Raw genomic sequence first — 11,959 nt, forward strand, 5'->3', positions numbered from 1 at the left:
GTCTTTGTCAGCACTGGATGACATTATCAAGGCAAGTTCAACCTGCATAACGGCTTCCTACCTGGGCTTCAAGGTATGTGACTACATGAGTGACCGTTCTATCTCCCTCCATTCCAGTTGGTTCCCTCACCGAGAATGGAAATCGTTTGGGATACCAAGGCCAAGGTCTTCGGCCGGAGTGTGTTCTGGGGGACAGGCGGTTTCTTAGGGAATGGTATTCTACTTTGTGATTCTCCCTGAAGGGAGTTTACATCCTACTCCTTCCAGGGGATCTGGTAAGCAAAGGATCGGTTTTCACTCTCAACTGGGTAGACAAGATGCTAAGTTTTCAAACTCATATTAAAAGGAGGCCCTTCTTAAATGAGTGCCCCTTACAGGACCATTTCTAGACAGACAGGGCCTTGGCCATAGGTACATGGTGACACCAATGCCGGCCTATAGGCTGGAGAGCAGTGTCCTTTGTCTAGGGGAGGCTCCGTATCCGACTTAAGTAACCTGATCTTTGAGAGCTTTAGGGAGAAAGGACAGAACAGTACTTAAAACTGCTCTATCCTCATGAAAAACCAGATAAGGTTCCTTGCAGGATAAAGCTCCCAGCTCCGAGACCCTTCTGGCTGAGGCGATAGCAAGCAGGAAGACTGTCTTCCATGTCAAGAACCGCCACTCTGCTGAGAGTAGAGGTTCAAAGGGAGGCTCCTGCAACATGCTAAGGACCAGATTAAGATCCCAAGACTCCGCAGGATGCACGTAGGGCGGCTGGATGTGAAGCACTCCCTGTAGAAAGGTCTTAACGTCCGGAAACTCCGCCAGCCGCCTGTGGAAATACACGGACATAGCAGATACCTGAACCTTTAAAGTTCCAAGTTTAAGCCCCGCCTCTAAACCACACTAAGAAGGCGAGAAATCTAGCCAGACTAAAGGTTTTAGAATTGTAAGACTTCTTCTTACACCACATATATATATATATCCAGGTTTGTACTCCCATATGATGGTAGCATTCTCCCCCTGTAATTCAAAAGTGATATACATAGGGTAGGAATGCTTAACTGACTTAACCCTTTAGATACCAGTGTGTGAAGTGTCAACTGTTTAGCTACCAGTGCACAGAGTGTACGCAATTGGGTACTTAAGTCATAGGTTTGCTACATGCCATATACGTAGCTGGTGGCAGTTGCGGAGAGGTGTGGAAGCATGTGTCTGTGTTGGGAAAGGGACCAGCTAAATCTGTAGCCTGAGAGAGAGGTGAGTGTGAGGCTTAGGCTGGAATCCTGTGTGTTTCTTTACAGCAAGCTTCCAAGTCACGAGTGTGCAGAGTGCTGTTTGGGACTGGTAAAGGTAGTTAGAATAGATTTCCTGAGAAAATAGAGTTGATATTGTTTGACTGTATGAATATACGATAAGATATTAAATCAGGGAGTTGCTATAGGTGGCTATCCCTGGCAACCCCCATAAGGCAGTAAGGCAGGGGTAAGGCAGGCCGGGGATGCACCGACGGCTTAATGTGTGTGCACACCAGGTGTAATGACATCATTTTGTATTACTTTAACTATCTTAGCTGTATTTTTTCCAGTCTAAAAACGTAATAAGTGTAATTTTAAATTATTGGCTGTAATTGCAATATCTCTCCTTCAGTCAAATGATACACAACAGCTTTTCTATACCTTTTCTTGATTTACAGACAAACACAAAGAATGAACACACAGCAAATATGGAAATAAAATAATGCGCCCAAAATCCATAGAGGTGAGAGGTAGGAGCATAATTAGAGTTCCCGATAATCCACAATTTATGTGGTAATTTGCACAAAATATTGATGTCTCTTAGTTAAATGATAGTTTTGTTGGCTTTGTGATAACATCTCCTTGGTGATCAAAATTTTGCATATTCTGCTATGCTCTAAACTATAGAAACATAAGAATGTTGAGGAGGAAGTAATGATAATTCCTTCTGATTGCTGTGAACATTGGACCTTGTCAGATGTTAATTATACATTTACATCTTCTAATGCTCTGTTCTTCCAGTGCGATACCACTCTAATAATAACTGGGGATATGATAGTAAATGATGAAGTACACTTTACTTTTATATTGATTATTACTTATCTCATTGTTATTTTTATTACTATTGGTTTTTTTACATTATCATACACAAATACACATATAACATTTTGTAAATTATATGTGTATAAAACCCATAAATACAAAACAAATATATATATTTTTTTAATTGCTGCGGGCTCTTGAAACTTGGCCCGGCTGGTGGATGGCCATCTTCCACCCCTGATTCTTCCAATGCTTTGCACAGGAGTAGCGGGTAATGACGGGCTTGTGGTAGTGGTCTGGCACCTGAAGTTGTGAGCACTGGTAGACGTGCAATTATTTGGCCACAGATTGTATTTAAATCAGAGGACAGCTCACAGACTGCCCCAGTCAGATTACTGATGCTAGTGTTCAATTGCACCAAGGAAGTGTCTATGCGCTCCATTGTGGTACATAACCTCATTTGCTGGTCCTGTATATTTCACAAATACCTTAATCTTCTGGTAAGTTGTTTTTGGATCCCCCTCAGTGAGCCCTGGTGGAATTGGGCTAAATTTGCCTGTACCTCGCTAAACTGGCAGATGAATTGTGCCAAATTATGGACAATTTGCTGTTCTCCTTGGTTCGGTGAGGGATTTTCTGGAGAGGCTGGTGGTGCAGACTGAGCATGCTGCGGCACTTCAGTGACATCTGGCACACTTCCCAGGGTGATGTACATGTCACCTTGGATGTCTGGTGCATCCATATACTCAATGTCTCCAATTGTGTCACTGGATTCTTGTGCTTGTGATGTTCCTTAATTATTATTAACCATTATCTGTACAATAGCAGTTACAGGTACTTTTTATTGCAGGCAAATGATTCATAGCAGTTTTATCTCCCCACCACAACATAGATGGATTTACCTTTTAAGGAGTCATCCTCCTCTTGGGTAGCCACTGCTTGTGCTGAGGGTGTCTGTGTTTTGGCGGAGGCTGTGTGTACAAAAAATGTGACATTTTTGATATTATTATATTTTTCATGTGCAAAAAAACATTCCCCCCCCCAAAAAATACAAATGCTCAGACTTCTGTTTTCAATGTGCTGAAATATCTAACATTTACATGCTAGTTTAAATCACTGCAAATGAGATATATGAACAGAAATGTAAGAGTAGATACATATAGATGGAGATATAGATGGACAGGCTGAGAACTAGAGCTGACGTTAAATTATAAGCATTCACATTTAATAATCAGGGCCCCTTTCCACCAACCAGCTCTAACATTAACTTAATAGCATTCACCTCTAATAAATAGACCTCCTTCATCTATTACCTCATCCCAATGGGTGACACAACAAACGACATCACAATGTCAGACTGATGACCTCACAATGCATGTTTTTAATTTTTAGAGAAATTATCCTTTTTCTACAAAAACATCAATTTTAGAAATCTCCCTCCTCACGTCATATCCGCCAAATGATAACTAGTTTTGCGTAACGATTGAGAATAGACAGTTTAATAATATGGGAAGGAAAATATATTATTTTACTCATTTTAATTTGAAGATATACTTAAACAAAAATGGTTGGAAAGTGTTTAGCCCCGGAGAAATAAGAAATTACTTTTTTCTCAGAGGAAAGTCTTCTTATATAATATACATCATAAGTACCAGAAAATAACACACTTATGGAATCTATACTTAGAAATCGTCACAATGTTTACACAATTTTGTTCTGTAATATTTACCCACTAGAAATGCTTGGATGTCTCTGTGAATGTTCCCTGTGGTTCTGTAACAACATTTGACTGATTACCTGTAATTGGACTGTTAAGCTGTTAGATGGAGAAAAAAAGGATTTTTAACTTGCACAATTCTGAACTGAAAGAAATTTAAATCTATTATCATGTTTTGTAAACAGCACAATCTACAGAGAATAATAATAACATCTTATTTTTATGAAACAGTAGATTCCAGGGTGTTACAAAATGGCAATATACAAAGCACACTAAATGTAATGTGTTGACTACAAGCACTGGGATTCACAAAGCAAAAAATAAGGATGGTGCAGGCAATTTATTTGCAACATCATATGACTGCTTTTGCCTGTTTTCTACATAGCTGTGCAGCACATTCATTTGCATTACAGTATGACATCCCAGGTTTGCTCCTAAATTTCTCTGCATGCAAGACATTAAACTGGGAAACTGCAAACCATTCCCTAGGACAGTGGTTCCCAAACTGTGCGCCTAGGCTCCCTGGGGTGCCTTGGAGATCTCACAGGGGTGCCTCGGCCAGGGCCAGTGGTAAGCAAGGCAGGCTACTACTTGGTAATTATTTTGGCATAGGGGTGCCTTGAAAAAATTTTGCAGACCCTAAGGGTGCTTTGAACTGAAAAAGTTTGGAATCCACTGCCCTAGGAGGTTTGGCATTGACCTACACTAGCTGGTTTTAATACGCTTTGCTAGTGTTCCTCAAATAAACTGGAAACTCATCTGTTAAAATCTTGTTGCTAAAGCAGACACACAAATTTCAATTTTTCTAATATCTATAATGCACACACCACTCAGATCTTCCCATCAAGCGACTTCACAAAACAGCCATCTTGTTGCAGAATCCATGTGTGTCAACATATCAAACTGGTGCAAAGGGTGAAAAGCTTACACGAGACATCACAAATAGCTTTGTGGGATTTATATCAGGCATCAGCTTGTAAATATCCTGAAAATATACCTAGATTTATGAAGTGGTATCAGAATAACATTATCAGAGCCAGGGGAGTAGCGTGGGTGAAGCAAGTGGAGCATATGCTCCAGGTGTTAGATGCGGTGTGGGAGGGGGCGATTAGGGGTGAACGTCAGCCCTTAGAATGTAACTCATTCCAGAGAGAGGAACCAGTGAGTAAAGTACTCAAGAGAGAGGAGTGAGGGGGGGGGGGCAAACTGGGAGGGAACGCAGTTAACTTGCTCTAGGTGGCATGGCTCCTTTCCACACCCCTGATCAGACATCATATCTTCATTTTTAAACAATGTTTAACTGTGTTGTATTTTATGTATTTATATGCATTCACAGCATGGTGAACATAGGTACAAAAAGTGACCATAGGAATTGATGGCCTACTCTCCGATCATCACATTAGAATACACAACAAACCAGAAATCATGAATGCTCTGCTTGTATTAGTCACCACTGCTCTAGTCATGTGCTAAGTCTCCATTTTTATAGATAAACAAGAGTCTCATGCAAAGATTTCACATTAGATCAGAGTGTTAGGAAGGAAAGTTTAATGGTATGCTGGCTGCAGACTTTCCATTAAATTCAGCATATTCACTGACCTGAGTTATCATTTATAAGGAAACTGGAATAGAGAGTTACATTATGCATCACAGTTCATTATAATTGCAGTTCTCCAGGAAATTATCTTTACCAGATTAAACTAACAGCTGTTTTATTCATGGTGTGACCTTTACACAAGGGTATCCACAATTTAGTCATGACTGCAAAAATGGATGTGTGTTCTTTTTTTTTCATTCATGTAAAATTATTAATTCCAACAAACTACAAGACAGTATGGTCTGATGATTAAAAATAAGTATTTATTATGATCAGGTACTTGTTTTCTAAACCATTATTTTGCACTTATTATTATTATTATTATTATTATTATTATTATTATTATTATATATGTTTATTTGCAGGGCTCAATTCACTACAATACTGGACAGTAGGGAAAACAGAATTTTCATAATACATTACCCAAGGACAGACACAGAGAAGGGAAGGTTCTGCTCATAAGAGCTCTCTTCTCTGCATCTAATCAGAGACACAACTACAGATATAATCAATGAAAGATATACCTGCTGTGCAATTAGTTGTTAGCCAAGTATCAAAAACATGACTTATTATAAAATCAGTCCGTGAGAACATTATAAAAAAATAAAAGGAAAATCACATACAAGTTGAGAATCCTTGTGGAATAGCAGAGAAAGTTAGAATAACATCCATGACCAATGAATGTGTTTTCTAATACTATATTTGTTGGATTATATGCTAATTAGCATATGCTAATTATTTCAGAACCCTTGTTGTGGTAAGTCCATAGCTGTGAAGGCACGGTGATTAGCAAACAGGTGGCCCTGAACATACAGGTTTTGTAATAGGGAAGCAGATGTAGCTGATGTAACCATGTAGAGTTAAAATGAATTACATGATTGGGTGCCGGGCCATCTAATTTGGATGAAATAAAAAAATTATTAATTTATTTACAGTCACTAATATACTTCTTCCATCTCAGATTGAACACAACTTATCCACACGACAGACCCATAAGTGCTGGTATATGAGCAACCACAGTTATTCTCTATCATCTACAATTGCATTGTTACACAAAGTAAATAAAATCTTAATTATAATGACCACTGCAGATGTTAGTTTATGATATAGCATATCTCGATACAATATAAAATACCAAATTCTTTCTGGAAAAAACACTTATGGAAAAAAAACTCATAAACCTTCTTTAGCAAGCACGGAATTGATTTTAACAAATAACTGCTTTTATTTCAATGGACAATTCTATGTTTAAAACATTAGTACAGCAATGGACACAGAGTTCATGGCGTCTTGGGAAGATTCCAATATATGGGAAGGCCATCCCTTTGGCCTTCACATAATCCTTGACTCACACGCAAAACAGGTCAGAAGCATCCTGCCTTGACCATATACTTGCTCTTAACATTCCCGGCAGGGCCGGACTGGGACTAAAAATCAGCCCTGGCATTTAAAGCACACAGGCCCACATGTTGTGGGCTCCATGCACTATATTGTTGCACACTGATGCTGACGCAGTGCACGTTGCTGGTGCTGTACAACATGATGTAGTATGAGTGTGTGTGGGGGGGGAGAATTATTTCTCCTAATGACCCTCAACATTACATTGTTAGCATCCCATTTACATCAATAAATACCATGACAATACATTATTAGTGCCCAAATTACAGCAATAAATAACCCACCACACACACTCATACTACATCAATCACCCCCACATTACAGCAACCGGCATCATTCCCCACATTACAGCAACCGGCATCACCCCCCACATTACAGCAACCGGCATCACCCCCCACATTACAGCAACCAGCATCACCCCGCACATTACAGCAACCGGCATCACCCCCCACATTACAGCAACCGGCATCACCCCCCACATTACAGCAGCCGGCATCACCCCCCACATTACAGCAACCGGCATCACCCCCCACATTACAGCAACTGGCATCACCCCCCACATTACAGCAACCAGCATCACCCCCCACATTACAGCAACCGGCATCACCCCCACATTACAGCAATACCCTCTCCTACTTATTAACAATACTAAGCCCCAAACACACTACAGCATTGCCGCCACCACGCCACCCCATACTACAGCAATACCACCAATTATACAGGTGACACTGTAGGAAACCAATGTTTTGCTTTTTTCAAATCTCCCACAAAATTGCAACAACAGAGTACTTACACACATATAGGTAACAGATACCCTTTTCCCTCAATTAAATAGTAATGGCAGAATTTTCATGAATTATTCCACATGAAATAAAACTAACATATATCTAAAAAAAAACATAACTATTGAATGATCAGTTGAACCCACACGGCCACATTAAAAGTATTTCCATCTACAGCAAAATGTCAGAGAAAATAAAATATTTTTTTTACTAACTTTATCTAGTAACTGTATATGCATCTTTTATATTCATTTTAAATAACAGAGTATATAAATTAAGGGCGATATTAGAGGTGGGTGAGAGATAATTGGTTGTGATCCATCAGTTTGATGGAAAACAGATAGGAAATATTTAGATTATTTACCTGGAGACGTCTACCCCCTTAACTCACAGGCAGGGCCGACAAGAGGAATTTTGGGCCACGATACAGCAACTTCTTTGGGCTCCCATCATATTCAACAATGAAAGACTTGCCTTTGGCAAAAGTTCATATTATGCCACACCGTAGTGCGCCCAGTTCATATTATGCCACATCGTAGTGCCCCAAGGCCATATTATGCCACAATAGTGTACCCAAATAACATTATGCCATAGTAGTGCCCCCAAATCATTAATAGTGCCCAGACAAAAACTCATTCTCAAATAAAAATTGGTACAGCATTTCAGATACTGAGAGTGTGAATCCTAGGAGCAGCTTAATAGACCATTTACAATGCAAACAAAAAGATATATTGACACAATCACAGATAAAATTTATGACAAGCAATGTTTTTTCCTCCTAATTAAAAATCTCTGTACAGATAGATATGCAAGAAATATTCCAGCGCAATAATGAACAATACATAGTGTTTTAAACATCATTGGATACACAGTAGTGCCCCCAGTTCATGAAAGAATGGTTAAAAATACATTGCCACGAGAAAATATATGAACTTACCTGATTATGGTATTCTGAGTTCTGTTCTCCTACTGGGCGCGCTGGGCGAGGAGGGATCCGCAGCTGTCAACTCACACAGGCAGTCGGGAGCAGGAACAGAGGGCAGTGGTCGAAGCGAAAATTTAGAAGTGGGGGTATGGAAAATATAAGTGAATGGAGTATGAAGGCTTGATTTTTTTTTTTAACACTTGTCCCCCCTGTGCATTCCCATTCTTCACTACTACTTGTGTTTTATGATGGCTGCATCCCTGACATTCACATTCTTAAGATGTCTCTCCCTTTACACTTTCTTTTACCTATGCCCCTGCACCATCTTCTCCTTTGTCCCTCTCACTTAACCCCCTGCACCACCTTCTCCCCTGGCTCTCTCACCCTCTCCCAGCACCCCCTACCACCCTGGCTCTCTCACCCCCTCTCCCAGAAGCCCCTACCCCCTGGCTCTCTCACCCCCTTCCCCTTTGGCTCTCTCACCCCCTCTCCCAGCACCCCCTTCCCCTTTGGCTCTCTCACCCCCTCTCCCAGCAGCCCCTACCCCCTTGAGTCTCTCACCCTTTCTCCCAGCAGCCCCTACCACCCTGGCTCTTTCACCCCCTCTCCCAGCAGCCCCTACCACCATGGCTCTCTCACCCCCTCTCCCAGCAGCCCCTACCACTCTGGCTCTCTCACCCCCTCTCCCAGCAGCCCCTACCACCCTGGGTCTCTCACCCCCTCTCCAAGCAGCCCCTACCCCCCTGGGTCTCTCACCCCCTCTCCCAGCAGCCCCTACCACCCTTTCTCTCTCAACCCCCTCCCAGCAGCCCCTACCACCCTGGGTCTCTCACCCCCTCTCCCAGCAGCCCCTACCACCCTGGGTCTCTCACACCTCTCCCAGCAGCCCCTACCACCATGGCTCTCTCACCCCCTCTCCCAGCAGCCCCTACCACTCTGGCTCTCTCACCCCCTCTCCCAGCAGCCCCTACCACTCTGGCTCTCTCACCCCCTCTCCAAGCAGCCCCTACCCCCCTGGGTCTCTCACCCCCTCTCCCAGCAGCCCCTACCACCCTTTTTCTCTCACCCCCCTCCCAGCAGCCCCTACCACCCTGGGTCTCTCACCCCCTCTCCCAGCAGCCCCTACCACCCTGGGTCTCTCACCCCCTCTCCCAGCAGCCCCTACCACCATGGCTCTCTCACCCCCTCTCCCAGCAGCCCCTACCAACCTTTCTCTCTCACCCCCCTCCCAGCAGCCCCTACCACCCTGGGTCTCTCACCCCCTCTCCCAGCAGCCCCTACCACTCTGGGTCTCTCACCCCCTCTCCCAGCAGCCCCTACCCCCTGGATCTCTCAGCCCATCTCCCAGCAGCCCCTACCCTCCTTGGATCTCTCAGCCCATCTCCCAGCAGCCCCTACCCCCCCTGGATCTCTCAGCCCATCTCCTAGCAGCCCCTACCCCCCCTGGATCTCTCAGCCCATCTCCCAGCAGCCCCTACCACCCTGGGTCTCTCACCCCCTCTCCAAGCAGCCCCTACCCCCCTGGGTCTCTCACCCCTTCTCCCAGCAGCCCCTACCACCCTTTCTCTCTCACCCCCCTCCCAGCAGCCCCTACCACCCTGGGTCTCTCACCCCCTCTCCCAGCAGCCCCTACCACCCTGAGTCTCTCACCCCCTCTCCCAGCAGCCCCTACCACCCTGAGTCTCTCACCCCCTCTCCCAGCAGCCCCTACTACCATGGCTCTCTCACCCCCTCTCCCAGCAGCCCCTACCAACCTTTCTCTCTCACCCCCCTCCCAGCAGCCCCTACCACTCTGGGTCTCTCACCCCCTCTCCCAGCAGCCCCTACCACTCTGGGTCTCTCACCCCCTCTCCCAGCAGCCCCTACCCCCCTGGATCTCTCAGCCCATCTCCCAGCAGCCCCTACCCTCCTTGGATCTCTCAGCCCATCTCCCAGCAACCCCTACCCCCCTGGATCTCTCAGCCCATCTCCCAGCAGCCCCTACCCCCCCTGGATCTCTCAGTCCATCTCCCAGCAGCCCCTACCACCCTGGGTCTCTCAACCCCTCTCCCAGCAGCCCCTACCCCCCCCTGGATCTCTCAGCCCACCTCCAAGCAGCCCCTACCCCCCCCCCTGGATCTCTAAGCCCATCTTCCAGCAGCCCCTACCCACCTGGATCTCTCAGTCCATCTCCCAGCAGCCCCTACCCCCCTGGATCTCTCAGTCCATCTCCCAGCAGCCCCTACCACCCCTGGATCTCTCAGCCCATCTCCCAGCAGCCAGAGCTGGATTAAGGCTTCGGGGGGCCCGGGGCACTTAAGACAGGGGGGCCCCTAAAATCTAAAATTAAGGGCATAGGGACACATCCTGCATTACATCACCTACAGCCCACAGTATGACATTTACAGCTCTCCCAGAGGGCTCGCTTAGGTTGTCTGCATAAGAAAAATCATTGCTTCCACAAACTAAAATACTGTACATTAAAACAATCACCAAAACACCACATTAAAATGGGTATTGACATCACACATTAAAACTAGCAATGATATCACACATTAAAAATACCATTGATAACGTACACTAAAACTAGCAATTATACCGCACGCTAAAACTAGCAATGATCCCGCACTTTTAAAATAAAATTTATAATGCACATTAAAACTAGCAATGATACCGCACTTTAAAAATAAAATTTATAATGCACATTAAAACTAGCAATGATACCGCAAATTAAAATACCATTGATAATGCCTCATTGGGCATGGCCAGGCCACCCTCCTACAGACAAAAAAAACCTGCATTGTTGTGTACACCATTGAACGGTCACCAAAAATTGGGATTGTCCCACTAGAATCACAACATTTCACAGACGTTGCTGCTCTCTCCTACCTGTTCTTCTCACTTTCACCACCTGTGCTGCAGGTTTCTTTAGTGGCTTGTCTAGATCCTGGAATGTTAGGGGCCCTATTTGGAGAAAAAAATGGGTACATTTAGAAAATGACAGCCACCCCAGCGTTAAATCAGTACCACCCATGATTAATAATTAGGCCTTCCTCCAGCCCCAACATTAAAATAATAGTATTCACATTTAATAAATAAACCTATTTCCCTCCCTACAAACAGCCCCAGCAATAAATTAATAGTATTTACATTTCAGAAATATACCTATTTCCCGCAATCGTCACTGCCATTAAATAATTCATAGGCACATTTAATAAAGGGACCTCATTCTCCCCAAACTCACCCCCACATTCAGTAGCACCCAAACCACCATATCTTAAATTAATTAATTGTCCCCACTATTGTGCCTCTCTCCCCCCCCCTTTTTCCTCATGCTGTGTCTCTCACCCTTTTTTCTTATACTGTGCCTTTCTCCCCCCTTTTTTCTCATGCTGTGCCTCTCACCCTTTTTCCTTACTGTGCCTCCCTTCTCCCCCTTTTTTCTTACTGTGCCTCTCTTCTCCCCCTTTTTTCCTTACTGTGCCTCTTCTCCCCCTTTTTTCCTTACTGTGCCTCTTC

This window comes from Mixophyes fleayi, unplaced genomic scaffold (genome assembly GCF_038048845.1).
Source record: "Mixophyes fleayi isolate aMixFle1 unplaced genomic scaffold, aMixFle1.hap1 Scaffold_28, whole genome shotgun sequence".
Classification (NCBI taxonomy): Eukaryota; Metazoa; Chordata; class Amphibia; order Anura; family Limnodynastidae; genus Mixophyes; species Mixophyes fleayi.